This window comes from Ctenopharyngodon idella, chromosome 5 (assembly GCF_019924925.1).
Source record: "Ctenopharyngodon idella isolate HZGC_01 chromosome 5, HZGC01, whole genome shotgun sequence".
NCBI lineage: Eukaryota > Metazoa > Chordata > Actinopteri > Cypriniformes > Xenocyprididae > Ctenopharyngodon > Ctenopharyngodon idella.
Window position 1 is genome coordinate 43,375,243 of NC_067224.1, and position 18,113 is coordinate 43,393,355.

The window sequence follows — 18,113 nt, forward strand, 5'->3', positions numbered from 1 at the left end:
GCCTGTCCGCAGGCTCTGTAAGCTTTCTCTGTCAAGCCTGACGAGAATTTACAGGCCCGGGATGGGAGACGCGGCTCACCGCGCCAGCCGGAGGCCGTTGGACACAGTTGCATCGCAACAGACCTCTCGACTGGGGGAATCCGCGTATATCCCCTAGCCTCCCCGCCATCCAGGTTGGTGAAGGCGGACAAGGGACCAGGTCTCGCACGAACGCTATAGGGCGTCCGCCAGGACCTGGTCACCTCATCATGCACCTCCGGGAAGAATGGCATCGGGGCGGGGCGCTGGGGACCAGCGCGGGCCGCCCCGAGGTACCAATCATCAAGCCGAGAAGGTTCGGGACACGGTGGAGGGTTCCAGACGAGCCCGACCTTCTCGGCAGCCCGGGAAAGCATAGCCGTCAACTCAGGATCGGGCTCGGACAACGCTACGGTCCCGGAGGGAGGTAACGCAGCCGAGTCCTCATCTCCCGAGGACTCTTGCTCACCTTCCGATGCCGCGATCGACATGCAGTCATCCGCCGGTGCTCCGAAAGAAACGGCTGGTCGCTCCGTAGAGGGACAAGCACGCTCAGTCGGCAACACCACCGGTTGCAGTGAGGTAGAGGGGACAGGGGCCCGCGGAGCGGCGCTCGGCGGGTAAACCCTGACCGTGATCCTCAGATCACCCTGCCTATACGCCGGCGCACCGTCATCCCGGCCGAAGCCAGAGAAAACGGTGGCACGGGGCATAGGGGAGGGGACCCCCGCTCCCTGAGAACCAAGGAACGAGAGTCTCGATCTCAACACTGCAATAGTCATGTTCCCACAGTGAGAACATGAACTATCCACAAAAGCTGCTTCAGCGTGCTGAACGCCCAGGCACGTGATGCAGCGATTGTGGCCGTCAGCGGGGACCAAAGAACGACCGCATCCAGTAACGCACAGACGAAATGACATCTTGAAAAAGACGCAGGGTTCGTCTGTGAAGCTCTTTTAGGAGGGGAAAAATTCAGCTCTCTTGTGCTGAAGCACACAGGGAGTGTCACGATGTGTTCGGGTACACCACTCCCCGAACACAACGGAGGAACCGGCCCAAATCGCAACAGACACAATGCTGGGAATTGGAAAATGTGTGCTGTCAAAACAGCAGTTGAGAGCTTTAAGATCAGGCTCCTCGGGAAGCTCGTGACCTCGCTGAAGTGCCGTCACACCAACACAAGAAGTAATTTTTTCTCCTTTGCTTGAAAAATTCACTCAGTCTGAAAGCTGGAACACACTAGATGGCTCCGAAGCGAAAGACAGAGTGCGATTGCATCTGCTCCCCTATTTATACCACCTGACGGGGGCGGTGCGCATTATGCAAATATCGCACGCCAACTCCATTGGCCTGTTGTAGTTCACTCGAAGCTGATAGGGCTCTCTAGCGATATCCCAATTCGTCGGTCACTACTGACGTACGTCGAACGTGACCGACTGAAAGGGAACTTTGGACGAAACAAGTCTTCATTAACTTCATTCATTAAAAATCGTTTAAATTAATACATTTTATTTAGTAGACTTATTTATAACATTTAGCGCATTTATAAATAGACTAAATTGTAATTCTTTTTAGATCGATCTTTTAAATTATATATTATTTTGCTTTGTTATTTAATGTTTTGTTTTCAAATCGTGGGAGGAAAGTGATCTCTATTAGCCTATTGGTACATGTCTCAAAAAAAAAAAAAAAATACAGATTATACAGAGTCGTCAATTAAACTTAAAAGAATATATCCATCATCTAATTTTTACTATTAACATTTTAAAATTTACAGTCTTACAGACTATGATTTAAAATGTACAATCTTAAGTGTTCATGTATCCTATATTAACAAGGATTTGGGACATAATGCATTATGCGTTTCTGCAAACCACGCCGTTCCACGATCCATGCCACTATATATCCGTCCTTTAATAGCAGTAGTTTTCAGTCGTAGTCCTGGGTATCCACCACTCCACACATTTCACGTGTCTCCCTTATCTAACATTTTGTGTTGTTTGTTATATTTCATTTTAATAACATGAGGCAATATTGAAAGTGGGAAAAGGTGCCAGATTTGACTTTCAAAAGTAATGTATAAGAAAAACTAAAAATGCTAGCATTATCAGTTATTTTATGCTGTTTAATACTGTTGTTTTTCCTTTCCATCCTTCTATCCACGCAGCTGTGCAACAAGTTATGGTGCAAGAACTTGGATCCAGTTAGAATGGAATAATTGGAGGTAACAATTCACTAATATATATATTTGTTAATTTCACACTTGACTAATAATTGTTTTTGACAAACTGGCTTTGCCAAAAAAAGGTGATGCATCATATATTTCTCAGTCATTTTAGATATAAAATCTTTTACTGAAAAGGTCTGTGCTAGTGAGACACTGCAATGTCTTGCACATTCATACTAAATGTAAAACTCATATTTTTCTCTTTCTAGTTCAGAATGAGATGGGCATGCAAGTTTTGTAGTACAGTCATTTCTACAAAAGCAGACTTACTTAAACATTACAGAGTACAACATGACTGTCTTGGACGGCACAGATCATTGCCATGTATTTTCCCGGATTGTCCCTGTTCATTTAAAACATTGAACTCAATTTGTTCACACTTGAAAAGGCACCATGCCCCTTGTCATGTACAGACACCTGCAGATAACTTTTCCTTCTTGTGTCAACATTGTGCCTCTATTACATTTTCAACAGAGGCCGAATTCTTTACACATCTTAGACATCACTTAAAGAAACAGGAGACTGTTGATTGTATTTTTAACCAGTGTGATTTCAGGACAAATGTGTATGGCACGTTTGCTGCCCACAAAAGCCGGAAGCATATGCCTCATTGTGTCACTGACTTTAAACCACAAGTACTGTGTTCAAGTTTAGATTCTGCCTGTGGCCATCCTAGCAGCATAACTCATGAGGAAGAAAGTGTAGAAGAAGAAAGCAATTTGCCACTGAGGACAGAAAGTGAACCTTTGCCAGATTTTTTGGAAAAAAAAAATAGGTTCTGTGCTGCTTAAGTTGGAAAGCCTGTTTCATGTATCAGGCAAGTGCATTGACCAGTTGGTGAAAGACTTACTCTTCATTTCAACAGAAGGGTCAGCTGATGCATTTAGATGTGTAATTGAACAAACACTGAAGAAACATGACTGTGTTCTTGAAACATCAGTAAATACAAATTTGGTAAAGGAACTTTGTGAGTCAAGTCCATTATGTAAGTCACTTGGATTGGATGGTCCTTTTAGTTCCTCGTATAAGAGGAAAGAGTATTACAAAGAGAACTTCCAAATTGTGGAACCTGTTGCATATGTTATTGATGCAAAGGAAAAACAGAGTTTTCAGTATGTTCCCATTCTCAAAGTGCTGTCTTGTTTAATGAATGACATGAATATTTCTCAAAAGGCACTTGAAAGATCTCAAATCTCTGAACAGGATGTCCCAACATACAGATCTTTTCAGGATGGGCTATATTTTCAGCAAAACCCTTTTCTATCTGAAGGAGAAGTTAAAATTTCCCTGATTTTTTACATTGACGAATTTGAGATTTGTAATCCACTCGGAACGTCTCGGAAAAAACATAAAATCACTGCAGTATATTGGGTGCTAGGAAATCTACCATCACTACTCCGTTCTGAGTTGTCGTCCATTTATTTGGCAGTTCTGTGCAAAGCGGAAGATGTAAAACAGCATGGATATTCAGTTGTGCTAGAACCCCTTTTGAAAGATCTAGGAGTATTGGAGAGAGAAGGAATTTTTATTTCAGGCCTTGGAAAGAATGTCAGAGGTACAGTGATGTGTGTTGTTGCTGACAATTTAGCAGCCCATTCACTTGGAGGGTTTGTTGAAAATTTTTCTGGACCATATCCCTGCAGGTTTTGCCTTGGCCAGCGTTCAGATTTTCAGCTGAAAGAAGTACGTTCAGGTGCATTTCAGAGAAGGACAAATGAGCAACACACTCTACATATTCAAACAGCATTAGAGGATACAAGTGTTGCCCATTCATTTGGTGTCAAAAGGCAATGCATCATGACTGACAAACTGGATTATTTCCATGTTTTATCAGGATATCCACCAGATCTCCTACACGACGTTTTTGAAGGAGTCGTTCCAGTAGAACTGGCTTTATGTTTGGATATTTTCATCAAAAAGAAATACTTGACAGTGAGTGAGATAAATGCTGCAATCCAGCATTTCCCATTTAAATGGACAGACAAAACCAACTGTCCAAAGTCATTGCCTCTGTCTTTTGGAACTCGAAAGAGTACCGGCGGAAATGCCCACGAAAACTGGGCCTTGATCAGGTTTCTTCCATTTCTCATAGGTCCAAAAATTCCAGTAGATGAACCTGCTTGGTTAATTCTTATGGACCTTAAAGAAATTGTGGAATTGATAGTTTCACCAGTGCATACTCAAGAGTCCATTGGCTACCTTGACATCAAAATATCTGAGCACAGACACAGATTTTTGAGTTTATTTCCACAGCAGAAGTTGCTCCCTAAACATAATTTCTTGGAGCACTATCCAGAGCTGATACAGGCTTTCGGTCCTCTGGTGGCTATGTGGACCATGAGATTCGAGGCCAAGCACAGTTTTTTCAAACGTGTTGTGCAACACACTCATTCTTTCAGAAACATCTTGCTTTCGCTTGCAGTGAAACACCAGTTGTTGATGGCTTTTCACTTTTATCATTCAGAAAACTTTAAACCATCACTTTCTGTTTCACATGTGCCCAATGTCAATTTGGATTTGCTACGTGATGATGTACAAGAAGCAGTTTGTAAAAAATTTCCGAACAAAACATCAATAGTGTTGGCAAACACAGTATCTTGTTACGGAACAAAATACTGTAAAGGTATGATTCTGGATCATGGTTCCACTGCTGGACTTCCTGACTTTGTTCAGATACACCAGCTGATGGTTGTAAACAACTCTGTAGGGTTTATAGTGAAAACACGTAGAGCCTGGTATGATGAGCATTTGAGGTCTTTTGAACTGGATGCACCTGGCCATGTTAAAGTACTTCTCCAGGAAGACTTGAGTGATGTTGTACCTCTAGCTGCATACACTGGCAGGGGAAAGTGTATGGTGACTTTGAAGCGCTTCATTTCTATACAGTTCTAGGTAATAATAATGGATAATTTTTAACAGGATATGGCTGTTTTTTATGACTGTATTTTACAGTAAAGAGACAAGTTTACCCAAAATGAAAATTGTAATTTACTCATATGAATAACAAATTAAATTAGTGCGAAATTATTTAAGCTTTGAACAACATAAGAGAGTAAACTATGACAATTTTCTTTTATGGGTGAACTGTCCCTATAATTGATTCAATTTTTGTCTAATAGTGTTTCTTTTTCAAACAGGACATGTGTGAACCAGCAATATTACGGGTGATTCTTGATCAGAACTCCATTCACAAACTTCACCTGCCCTCTGGAATTCCAGATACCTGTGTGAAGTTGGAGTCAGTAGTTAGAGAGACATTTCAGATACAAGGGAACTTTACTCTACATTACAAAGACACTGATTTTGATGAGTTCTTTTCGCTGACTTCAACATCGGAGCTTAAAGATAAAGACACTATCAAAGTAGTGCAAATTGAGCCAGTGATAATAAATTTGACAACAATTGACAGTTTAGAGTGGGCTGGCCCTTCTATCTCAGATGTCCCAATTTCCTCAGATGACTGTTCAGTTGCCTCTTCAACTCTCTCATCATTTGGCTCATCAGATGACACAGTATTGCTGTCCTCGTCCAGACAGTCATGGACAAAGATCACAGTCGTGGCCATCACCATTTGAAATTCCGGAGTTTGCCTATAACACTGAGCTGGTTCTGAAGTCTGCTAATGATGAACTCTGAACAATCCAAGTGTAAAGTCAGATATTCTGGAAAAATTAGCAGAAAAAATCTTCCAGTTTTGTGCATATCCAGCCAGCCAGCACATTTCATCAGTTGCAGAGGCATTGATCCAAAAGCATCCTTGCCTAAAGGAGCCTGGATCATACTCCGGGTTCTATGGATGGCAGACAAGATTAAAGTACAAGATGGGGAACTATCGGTCAAAATTGAGAAGCCTAGGTTGCCCAGAAGTAGCTGTGAATTCGGTTAAAAATAAAAGACCTGCTGGTGTAAAAAAACCAAAGAAAGCCGAAATAAACTACCTACCTCCACACCCTTCTGGAGTCACAGTACAGAGTCTAGAAGAAGAACGAGTAGAGCTTCTTGATGAGGTCAAGAGGTCGAGAAATATTAATCAAAAAATGGCCATTTCTCCTATCGCCGTCAGGAGATAGTGGAGAATAGTCCTTCTATCGCGAGCATTCAGGAAAGATGGCCTGCTTTGTTCGACACCTCTCAGGTATCTACATTTATGTTTCTTTGTTTTAATTTTGCTCTAAATTTGCCTGAGTTTTGAGTAATGTATTGTTGTCTTTTTAGATCAAAGAAGAATTCAGGAGGTTAACAGCTGTTGAGCTGGAAACAACATTCATGGCTAACCTGGACAAACACACAGATGCACTCCTGTCTTTGTTTCGCACCAAGGGAGGAAAAGCTGGACAGCAAATTAGTGAAATTTTGAATATGCTAAACCAGGTATGTGGCTAATTTGTTGTAGGATTGTTAAAAGTGCCAGTACTTCAGTACCAAGTTGGCATTGAAATGTTAAAGGGTTAGTTCACTCAAAAATGAAATTTCTGTCATTAATTTCTCACCCTCATGTCGTTCCACAATCGTAAGACCTTCATTCATCTTCAGAACACAAATAAAGATCTTTTTGTTGGCACAATGCTGTCAGATTTCCTTCCATTCACTGCATTTGTAACTGGAACTTTGATGCTTCAAAAACTTCATAAAGAGATCAGAAAACTAATCCATATGAATTGAGCAGTTTAATCCAAATTCTCTGAAGAGAAAAAATCGCTTGTTATGACGAACAGATTTAATTTAATACTCGCATGTAAACACTGATCAGCAAACATAAGCAGAAGCTCAACCGAACCTGAATGCACAAGAACAAACCTCTTTCGGAAACTCAAACGTGCTAAGTAACCAATGAGGTTCATTCTCGTGTGTTATGCAGCACGTTTGAGCTTCCGGGAAAAGGTTTGTTCTTGTACATCATTCGGTTTCAGTTGAGCTTTTGTTTATGTTTGCTGATCAGTGTTTATATGTGAAGAAAGGCCTAAATTAAATCTGTTCATCATAAAAAGTGATAAAGTCTCTTCAGAAAATTTGGACTAAACTACTCAACTTATATGGGTTAGTTTTATGATCTCTTAATAAACTTTTTGAAGCATCAAAGTTACAATTGTGTAGGCTGACTATGGAGGGACAGAAATCTCACAGATTTCATCAAAAAGATCTTCATTTTTATTCCGTAGATGAACGAAAATATTACAGGTGTGGAACAACATGAGGGTGAACTAACCCCTTTATGATGCTCCACAAAAATGTGAAAATTCTGTTATTGTTTACTCATTCTTGTGCCATCCCTGATGTATATAATCTTTGTTCAGATGAGCCCAAACTTTTTTAGAAATTTTTTAGAAATGTAATCCATCTCTGAGTCTGAATGCAAGTGGCTGGATTCCACCAAGTTGACGCTTTAAAAACCAATGCAAGCTGTAATCCATACAGCTCTAGTATATGAATCTGTGTCTCCAGAGCGAAAAGATAGTATTTTTTTTCACAAACACACCTATTATTTCAAACTATAATCATTGCTTTCGGCCATCTGTCATCCATGCATTCATAGATTCATGCTCAATGTAAACATCAGCACATTGTGAAGTGTGATTTGTGTTGTTAAACTCAAGAAGTGACAGTCCTAAGTGCTTCCACATCACTTCTCACGTGAGCTTCAGAACACACGTGTCACGCTTCACAACTGATGTAGCACTTCAATGCAGTCATGAACCAATGTATGACAGACGACCCAAAACAGTGGTTTATAGTTTAACAAGATTAAAATATTACAAATTGTCTTAAATAGGGGTAACTGGGGTCATATGGCTTATCATCATGTTTGTGTTGCATGAGTTTGAGAGTCCCATTCACTTGCATTAAATGGGGTCAAAGAGATTATTTTTTATAAAAATCTCTGTTTATCCTAAGATATAGTCATATTCATAAGGGACAGTGTGAGGGTGAGTAAATAATGAGAACATTTTGGGTGGAGTATGTCTTTAATTTCTCTATAGCATATGAAATAAATGTTAAATCTGGTTCTGATCAGGTGACTGACTTGGCCATTCTCCAGTTAGCTTGTCACTTTAGCAGTTTCAAATCGTTGTGGTGTATAGCAGAAGAAACTGAGCGGATTTTTCTGTTCTCTTTCAAAATTCATTTTGCTTCCAACTTCAATTGCCATCAGTAGGTATACCGTCAACAAAGATGAGTTGGTAAAATAATGCCTTCATTCCCAAACTCTATACGGTCTCTGTATAATTGTGCTTTTGTGTGTATGCACCATGAAAAGCTACATTTTGTTTTATGTACTTTTCAGACCAGTCCTGTGGAAAAACGTAGAGAAGTTGTACTCCGATGCTTAATTGTCTACCTCTCGGAAAATCCTGAGAATCTCATCAAGCATTATCAGGTGAGCATCTGAAATCGATCGACAACCAAGTGGCATGCAAAAGTTTGGGAACCCCTTTTAGAATCTTTGAATATGTGAATAATTTTACAAAATAATAGAGCTTTTATTTAGTACTGTCCTGAGTAAGATATTTTACATAAAAGATGTTTACATATAGTCCACAAGACAAAAAAATAGCTGAATTTATTAAAATAACCCTGTTCAAAAGTTTGGGAAACATTGATTCTTAATACTGTGTGGTTACCTGGATGATCTACAACTGTTTTTTTGTTTTGTGATGGTTGTTCATTATGAAAAGTTAAACTGAGCTCTGTTCTTCAGAAAAATCCTCCAGGTCCTGCAGATTCTTCAGTTTTCAAGCATTTTTTGCATATTTGAACCCTTTACAGCAGTGACTGAATGATTTTGAGATCTTTTCACACTGAGGACAACTGAGAGACTCAAACACAACTATTAAAAAAGGTTCAAACATTCACTGATGCTCCAGAAGGAAACACGATGCATTAAGAGCCTGGGGGGTGAAAACTTTTGAATTTGAACATCAAGGTAAATTGTACTTATTTTGTCTTCCGGGAAACATGCAAGTATCTTCTGTTGCTTCTGAAGGGCAGTACTAAATGAAAACAAACAAACATATTTCAACAAAATAAGAAAAATTTGGACATCTTCATCCTGTTCAAAAGTTTTCACCCCCCGACTCTTAATGCATCATGTTTCCTTCTGGAGCATCAGTGAATGTTTGAACCATTTTTAAAAGTTGTGTTTGAGTCCCTCAGTTGTCCTCAGTGTGAAAAGATGGATCTCAAAATCATTCAGTCACTGCTGGAAAGGGTTCAAATACGCAGAAGATGCTGGAAAACTGAAGAATCTGCAGGAGCTGGAGGATTTTTCTGAAGGACAGAGCTCAGTTTAACTGCTCAGAATAAACAAGAGACTCATGAACAACCATCACAAAACAAAAAAACAGTCGTAGATCATCCAGGTAACCACACACAGTATTAAGAATCAATGGTTCACATACTTTTCAACGGGGTTATTTTAATAAATTCAGCTATTTGTTTGTCTTGTGAATTATATGTAAACATCTTTTATGTAAAATATCTTAATCAGAACAGTACTAAAAGAATATTCATTTTGTATGATCTCTCTTATTTTGTTAAAATTATTTACATTTTCACAGATTCTGCAAGTGGTTCCCAAACTTTTGCATGTCACTGTATATAAAGTATACTTTATATAGGTAATCATATCTAATTACCAAATAAGATATAAATTAAATGATAGACCGTGAGACCTATTTCATTTTAAAAGATAAAAATCAAAACATTCTGTCTCATTTTGTGTGCAATGTATTTTTCGCACTGAACAATACCAAGTGATGTTGCAAGTAAATGCACAATTATTATTTTTAAAGGATACTCATGGGAACGAGGAGGAACTGAAACTGAAACATTGAACATCATCACGAAAGGGGGCTCAACAGAAGATCCTTTACAGACTGGGATAGTGCTGGAAGGCATGGAGGTGATGACGGGGTTGGCAGGTGTTGCAAAGGCTTGTGTTTTTCTTCTTGGCCTAATTTATGCAATTAATCTGAGTTACCCCAAAGAGCTCAGATACTCGTTTGAGTTTTTTCAGAAGATCCTACTGGAACTTGACAGTGGCAAACTTTCTCCAAAGGTTTACTCTCTGAAGAACAGGCTTTTTTGTTGAAATGATGGTGTTCTGACCATTACGACTCAAAATATGTTTGAGTCACAAGACATCTGGTTCTAGTACAGTGTTAGTCTGCAAACGTTTGATCGCAGTCTTGTTTTATTCTCAGGAAGTTTGTTGCATGTTCCCAAAGTAGATGTTGGAATAATTTGAATATTTTAAGAAACTTTGCAAAGAGTGTGAACTTTGATTGCAATCTCTGTCTTATAAACAACAAAAGAGAGAGAGAGAAAAAAGTTTTGCAGTAGTTTTATTCTTAGCAAGTTTGTTTCATGTTCTAAAAGTAAATGTGCAAGAAGTGTTGCAAAGGGTGCAACATCAAGGAAGTGACCTGTTGGAAGTGAACTTCCATTTGTCAATTTGACACATTTTGTTGTACATTCATGATGTGTGGTTTTAGGCTTCACCATAGCTTTGCAGCCTGTGTCAAAAAATAAAGTAAAGTGAAATGCTTTATTTTGTGTGATTTGCATGTTTAATTTATTTTAAGACATTAAATGTACTGCAGCAGTGCCGTAAGCAGACCAATAGCTGCAGATCTAAAATAAGTTAAAATGTTAAGTTGGTTCAACTCAATTAATTATCTTTTTCTAATATAAATTAGCTTAAATGTTTAAGTTAACACAAGTTGCAATTACTTAGTAGATTCTATCGTGTTACATATATTTTTAAGTAAAGAATGTTGAGTGAACCCAAAAATTTAAGTACATATAACAATGGTTTTCTTGTTAATTTTAAGTAAAATTATTCCAAGTTGGGTTTACTTAAAAAGTGTATCTAATCACCAAATAAGATATAAATTAAATGATAGACCGTGAGACCTATTTCATTTTAAAAGATAAAAATCAAAACATTCTGTCTCATTTTGTGTGCAATGTATTTTTTGCACTGAACAATACCAAGTGATGTTGCAAGTAAATGCACAATTATTATTTTTAAAGGATACTCATGGGAATGAGGAGGAACTGAAACTGAAACATTGAACATCATCACGAAAGGGGGCTCAACAGAAGATCCTTTACAGACTGGGATAGTGCTGGAAGGCATGGAGGTGATGACGGGGTTGGTAGGTGTTGCAAAGGCTTGTGTTTCCCTTTCGAGGGAACTTGCACTGCATCCCGAAGGGGGCGCTATGGAAACACCCTCAGCGTGAATGCGTCTGATGCGCGTGTCAACTAGTCCAATGGCGAGAGTGAACGTCACTGGTGGGTGACGTCACGACCAGGAAAGGATAAATACACATCCGGAAAGACCAGCTTTTGTGCCTCAGCAAAGCGCTCTGTGTGAAACTGTCTCTGTCTATTTATTGTTGTTTGTCCTCGAGCATTATATATTTCTAGACAGGAGTTTATTGGCGAGCAAATAGCAACTTGAGTCGTGTGTGCTTCCCTGCCCTCGCTACTATACGAGTGGGGATACATGCGATTCATGTGTTGTTTGTTTGAGAGCAGAGCATACATGTTGGGTTCTGACAGTGTTCATTCATAAATTTCCCGATGTGATGCACTATCGAGATTTTTTAGCTCTGCTCCACTTGGCTTTTTTCTTGAGGGAATAAAGTCTTAAGCAATAAAGAATCTATAGATCATTTGTTGCATTTAATTTTTCAGGAATTAAATGGACAGTTGGCTGTAATTTAATTTTGAGAAATTAAAATAATACATATTTATCTGACTTTAAGTAGTTAGATTCATGTATTAGTTCAGCCTTTCATGTAGATCCTGACGCCAGTGGTGTTAGGCTTCTTAGGGCAGCCCCCTGCGGGGTGGAGCGGTGTACACCTCAGTATACGGTGCCCGTGTCACTTCGTTGCCCTCAGGGGACCGATCTGCTAACCCCATCACTCTCGGTGCTTTGGGGCGCAGCGGTTTCCAGCAAGCTTTGATTCAGCGCTCACACGACGTTGCATCAGGCTCGCACCCTCTGAATGAAATCTAAGGGCAGCCCCATACGGGATAGAGCGGTGTACACCTCAGTATACGGTGCCCGCTCAACTTCTTTGTCCATATGGGGCCGTTCTACCAACCCTGGCACCCTTGGTGGTTCAGGGCGCAGCAGTTTCCAGCAAGCTATGACTCAGCGTTCACACGACGCTGCGTCAGGTTCGCACCCTCTGAGGAGGGTCGAAAAGCAGTCAAATGGGTTGTTTCCTGCCAGTGTATTTCAGGTCACCAAAGTGGCTGCTCTAGGTATACCAGAGACCAGCTTTGAGAAGCTGGTTCCCTTTTGTGGATTTTCTGGCAGAGTTGAGGCTTCTGCCAAATTTATCTCACTGGGCAGGCTCTGGCAATGGAACAGAAAGTAAACTGCTTTGCGAAAGGAGCTACAAAATGGGTTCCTCCTCCCAGCAGAGAGTTAGAGTTTTTAGGGCCACTACTATTTTGTTCCAAAGAAGGATGGAGGGTTGCGTCCTATATTAGATCTTAATCATTTGAATCATTCAGTCAGGAGACTTGGGTTCAAAATGTTGACGTTAAACCAGATCCGAGGACTGGTTTGTCATGATAGTTCTAAAGGATGCATACTTCCATGTCTCTATCCTTCCACAGCATAGGAAGTTCCTCAGGTTTGCTTTCAGGGGCAAAGTATACCAATATTAGGTTCTTCCATTCGGTCAAGCTCTATCACCCCACACGTTCATGAAATGCGTAGATGCAGCTCTGGCCTTGCTCAGGCTGCAGGGCATACGCATTCTGAACTGATTAGATGACTGGCTAATATTAGCGCAGTCGGAACAGATGGTCAGTTCGACATCGAGATGTTGTTCTTGCTCATATAAAAATTGGGGTTGTGGCTGAACGCCAAGAAGAGTGTGCTTTCTCCATTACAGAGAACCACCTTCCTGGGCATGGTATGGATTCAGTGACGCTGCGGGCCGTTCTGTTGCCCACTCGTATTTCTGCAATCTTTTCAGTCACACAGGAGATATATCTAGGCCAGTCACTCACTGTAAAACAGTTTTCTAAAACTGTTGGGTCTGGTGGCAGCTGCGTCCAATGGTGATACCTTTTGGCCTGCTGTTCATGAAACCCTTACAGTAGTGGCTCAGGACCAAGGGTTTTCCCTGAGGGGGAACCCACTTCGTATGATCAAGATCACACGGCGGTGTCTCCGCGCCTTGGTTATATGGAAGAAAAGTTGGTTCCTGTCCCAGGGCCCTGTGTTAGGATCATTGAGTCACTCTCATGATAGATGTTTCTCTCACAGGCTGGGGAGTGGTAATGGAAGGCCGCTCAGCTCAAGGGCTGTGGAGGAGTCATCTTTCGTGGCACATAATTGCCTGGAGATGATGGCAGTGTTCAATGCGTTGAAGTTTTTCCTCCCAGACCTGAGAGGTCATCGAGCTGTCTGGACAGACAATGCATTGATGGTTTCTTGTATAAATCAACAGGGGGGTCTGCGCTCGCGCCCACTATCTGGCACACCAGATCCTCCTGTGGTCCCTGGGAAAGATGCTCTCTGTGAGAACAATCTTATTCCAGGGACCTAGAATATAGGAGCAGACGTCCTGTCGAGACAGGGGCTGAGGCCAGGGGAATGGAGACTTCACCCCGAAGTGGTGAAGCTTATATGGGAGATTTATAGCCACGTGGAAGTGGATCTTTCGCGTCTCAGGATACGGCGCACTGTCCACTGTGGTTATCCCTTACACATCCAGTTCCTCTTGGACTGGATGCCATGGTACAGACATGGCCGGGGCCATGTCTGTATGTTTTTCCCCCAATTGTTCTGCTCCCAGGAGTTCTGGACAAAATTCGGGAAGGGATAAGTCTACTGTTAGTAGCATCTTACTGGCCAAGTCTGATATGGTTCTTGGAACTTGTGTTTCTCCTCGACGGCTCTCCCTCTGAGATTCTGATCAGGAGAGACCTTCTATCTCAGGTGAAGGGTTTGATTTTTCACCCCGCCCAGAAGTATTGAACCTGTGGGTTTGGCCCCTGAGGGGGCCCAACTCATAGTATCTGGTCTCTCAACCGAGGTTGTGGAAACCATACTTTACTCCAGAACTCCAGCCACAAGGAAACTATCCTCGTATTTCTGCATTCCATGTCCCTGTGGATGGTATAATTGTGGGGTATAACCCTTTGAGGTATCGTTTCCTTCGTGGCACTCTGAGGCTGAGGCCTGCAGCATGCACTAGGGTTCCTGCTTGGGAGTTGGCCTTTGTGTTGGAAGGCTTATCTGCAGCTCCATTTGAGCCACTTGATTCTGTCTCAGAAAAATTTCTGATGTTAAACTGTTTTCCTCCTCGCCATTTCTCCCCTAAAAAGAGTAGGAGACCTTTAGGCCCTATCTGTATCCCCTACGTGCCTTGAGTGTGCACCAGGGATGGTCAAAGTGTTCCTTTACCCTACCGGGTTATATACCTAAGGTTCTGACCAATATTCCATGGCCTATAGTGCTGCAAGCTTTCTGTCCTCTGTTCTCAGATCCAGACCAGGAAAAGTTGAATCTTGTGTGTCCAGTGTGAGCACTGGACACCTAATGTCCACAGAGCTACACTGTGGAGGACTTCAGATCAACTGTTTGTTTTGGACCGTGCAATAAGGGGTCTCCCTGCGTCCATAGTTAGCAAGTGGATAGTTGAGACTATGTCACTTGCGTATGAGGTCTCTGGTCAGCAGTCTCCACTGTCTGTCAAAGCTCACTCTTCTAGGAGTATGGTGGCTTCCACGGCCTTGTTGTTGGGGGTTTTCCTCAAGGAAATCTGTGATGTGGTGGGCTGATTCTCGCCACTCACGTTGTGAGATGATATATCTCGACCTGGACGCAGCTCCAGGCTCATCAGTGCTCTCGTCTTAGTGTGCCACAGTTTCACACGGACAGGCATTTTGGAATTATGGCGTTTTGGGATATCGTTCCCATAGCGCCCCCTTCGGGACGCAGTGCGAGTTCCCTCGAAAGGGAACGTCTCAGGTTATGACTATAACCATGATTCCCTGAGAGAGGGAACGAGACACTGCGTCGCGTTGCCATACTCCCTGCATCCCTGTGATCGATTTGCTTCGGCAATTTAAGCTGAAGCCGGTCTTTCCGGATGTGTATTTATCCTTTCCTGGTCGTGACGTCACCCACCAGTGACGTTCACTCTCGCCATTGGACTAGTTGACACACGCGCATCAGACGCATTCGTGCTGAGGGCGTTCCCATAGAGCCCCCTTCGGGACGCAGTGTCTCGTTCCCTCTCTCAGGGAACCATGGTTATAGTCATAACCTGAGACGTTTTCTTCTTGGCCTAATTTATGCAATTAATCTGAGTTACCCCAAAGAGCTCAGATACTCGTTTAAGTTTTTTCAGAAGATCCTACTGGAACTTGACAGTGGCAAACTTTCTCCAAAGGTTTACTCTCTGAAGAACAGGCTTTTTTGTTGAAATGATGGTGTTCTGACCATTACGACTCAAAATATGTTTGAGTCACAAGACATCTGGTTCTAGTACAGTGTCAGTCTGCAAACGTTTGATCGCAATGGAAGTTTGTTTCATGTTCTAAAAGTAAATGTGCAAGAAGTGTTGCAAAGGGTGCAACATCAAGGACATCCATTTGTCAATTTGACACATTTTGTTGTACATTCATGATGTGTGGTTTTAGGCTTCACCATAGCTTTGCAGCCTGTGTCAAAAAATAAAGTAAAGTGAAATGCTTTATTTTGTGTGATTTGCATGTTTAATTTATTTTAAGACATTAAATGTACTGAAGCAGTGCCGTAAGCAGACCAATAGCTGCAGATCTAAAATAAGTTAAAATGTTAAGTTGGTTCAACTCAATTAATTATCTTTTTTTAATATAAATGAGCTTAAATGTTTACGTTAACACAACTTGCAATTACTTAGTAGATTCTATCGTGTTACATATATTTTTAAGTAAAGAATGTTGAGTGAACCCAAAAATTTAAGTACATATAACAATGGTTTTCTTGTTAATTTTAAGTAAAATTATTCCAAGTTGGGTTTACTTAAAAAGTGTGATGCAAAAATGGTGCATATATATTTTAAGTAAATCCAACACATCATTTTTACCAGTGTAGTTTGACGTTCATGGCTAATCATTTGATGCATGGACGTACATTTCTTACAAAAGCTGGGCCCTATTTTAACTATCTAAGCACATGGTCCGAAGCTCATGGTGCAGGTGCACTTAGGGCATGTCCAAATCCACTTTTGCTAGGAAAAAATGGCCGGCGTGTCAGGCGCATGGTCTAAAAGAGTTGTCCCTAGTCTCTTAATGAGTCATGGGTGCGTTTTGGGCATAAAGTGCAATAAACCAATCAGAATCTCATCTCCCATTGCCTTTAAAAGCCAGGTGGCTTTTCCACTTTGTGTTGCACCATTAAACTTAGTTGAAGCGTAACTCCACGTATACACTAAATATTTACAGAAGCTTCCTATCAGGAGTAACAGTTGTTGACATAGTAAACAGTGCAGCTCTTCCAGGTTCTATATCGGAACGCTGGCTCAGTATTGGCTGATGCTGTACACGTTGTTTTGGATATTGAGATTGATATTGCTATTTACCCATTTCAATGTTGTTATTTGCTTGTTGTTTTTTTGCTTTTTATGTTAAGGCCATATACAGTGCCACTTGAAAGTTTGTGAACCCCTTGCAGAATCTGAAAAATTTTAACAAAATAAAAGAGATAATACAAAATGCATGTTATTTTTTTATTTAGTACTGTCCTGAGTAAGATATTTTACATAAAAGATGTTTACATATAATTCACAAGACAAAAAAATAGCTGAATTTATTAAAATAACCCCATTCAAAAGTTTGTGAACCATTGATTCCTAATTCTGTGTGGTTACCTGGATGATCTACGACTGTTTGTTTGTTTTGTGACGGTTGTTCACTTGACGGTCGGGAGTCCCTTGTTTGTTCTGAGCAGTTAAATTGCCCAGCGTTCTTCAGAAAAATCCTCCAGGTCCTGCAGATTCTTCAGTTTTCCAGCATTTTTTGCATATTTGAACCCTTTCCAGCAGTGACTGTATGATTTTGAGATCCATCTTTTCACACTGAGGACAACTGAGGGACTCAAACACAACTTTTAAAAAAGGTTCAAACATTCACTGATGCTTCAGAAGGAAACACGATGCATTAAGAGTCAGGGGGTGAAAACTTTTGAACAGGATGAAGATGTCCCAATTTTTCTTATTTTGTTTAAATATCAATTTTACCTACATGTTTCCCGGAGATAAATTATGTACAATTTACCTTGATTTTCAAATTCAAAAAGTTTTCACCCCCCAGCTCTTAATGCATCGTGTTTCCTTCTGGAGCATCAATGAATGTTTGAACCTTTTTTAATAGTTGTGTTTGAGTCCCTCAGTTGTCCTCAATGTGAAAAGATGGATCTCAAAATCATACAGTCACTGCTGGAAAGGGTTCAAATATGCAAAAAATGTTTGAAATCTGCAAATCAACCTTGAAATCAACCACAAAACAAAAAACAGTCGTAGATCATCCAGGTAACCACACACAGTATTAAGAATCAATGGTTCACAAACTTTTGAATGGGGTCATTTTAATAAATTCAGCTATTTTTTTGTCTATTTTTTTTGTGAATTATATGTAAACATCTTTTATGTAAAATATCTTACTCAGGACAGCACTAAATAAAAAATAACATGCATTTTGTATTATCTCCTTTATTTTGTTAAAAAAAATTACATTTTCACAGATTCTGCAAGAGGTTCACAAACTTTCAAGTGGCACTGTATGCTTGAATGCTTGAATGATTATGAAATTAAGTAATTGCAATACTTCCTTAGTTTGTTATAAG

The 18,113-nt window shown here is 40.6% G+C and overlaps 1 long non-coding RNA gene across 1 annotated transcript; it reads left to right on the forward strand.

Annotated features, from left to right (window-relative positions):
• The first annotated feature begins 6,474 nt into the window (after positions 1 to 6,474).
• On the forward strand, positions 6,475 to 10,513 carry LOC127513140 (uncharacterized). The gene is made up of 3 exons (XR_007930349.1): positions 6,475 to 6,616; positions 8,529 to 8,621; positions 10,036 to 10,513. It is a non-coding gene; the product is annotated as an uncharacterized LOC127513140 (long non-coding RNA).
• Positions 10,514 to 18,113: the final 7,600 nt, after the last annotated feature.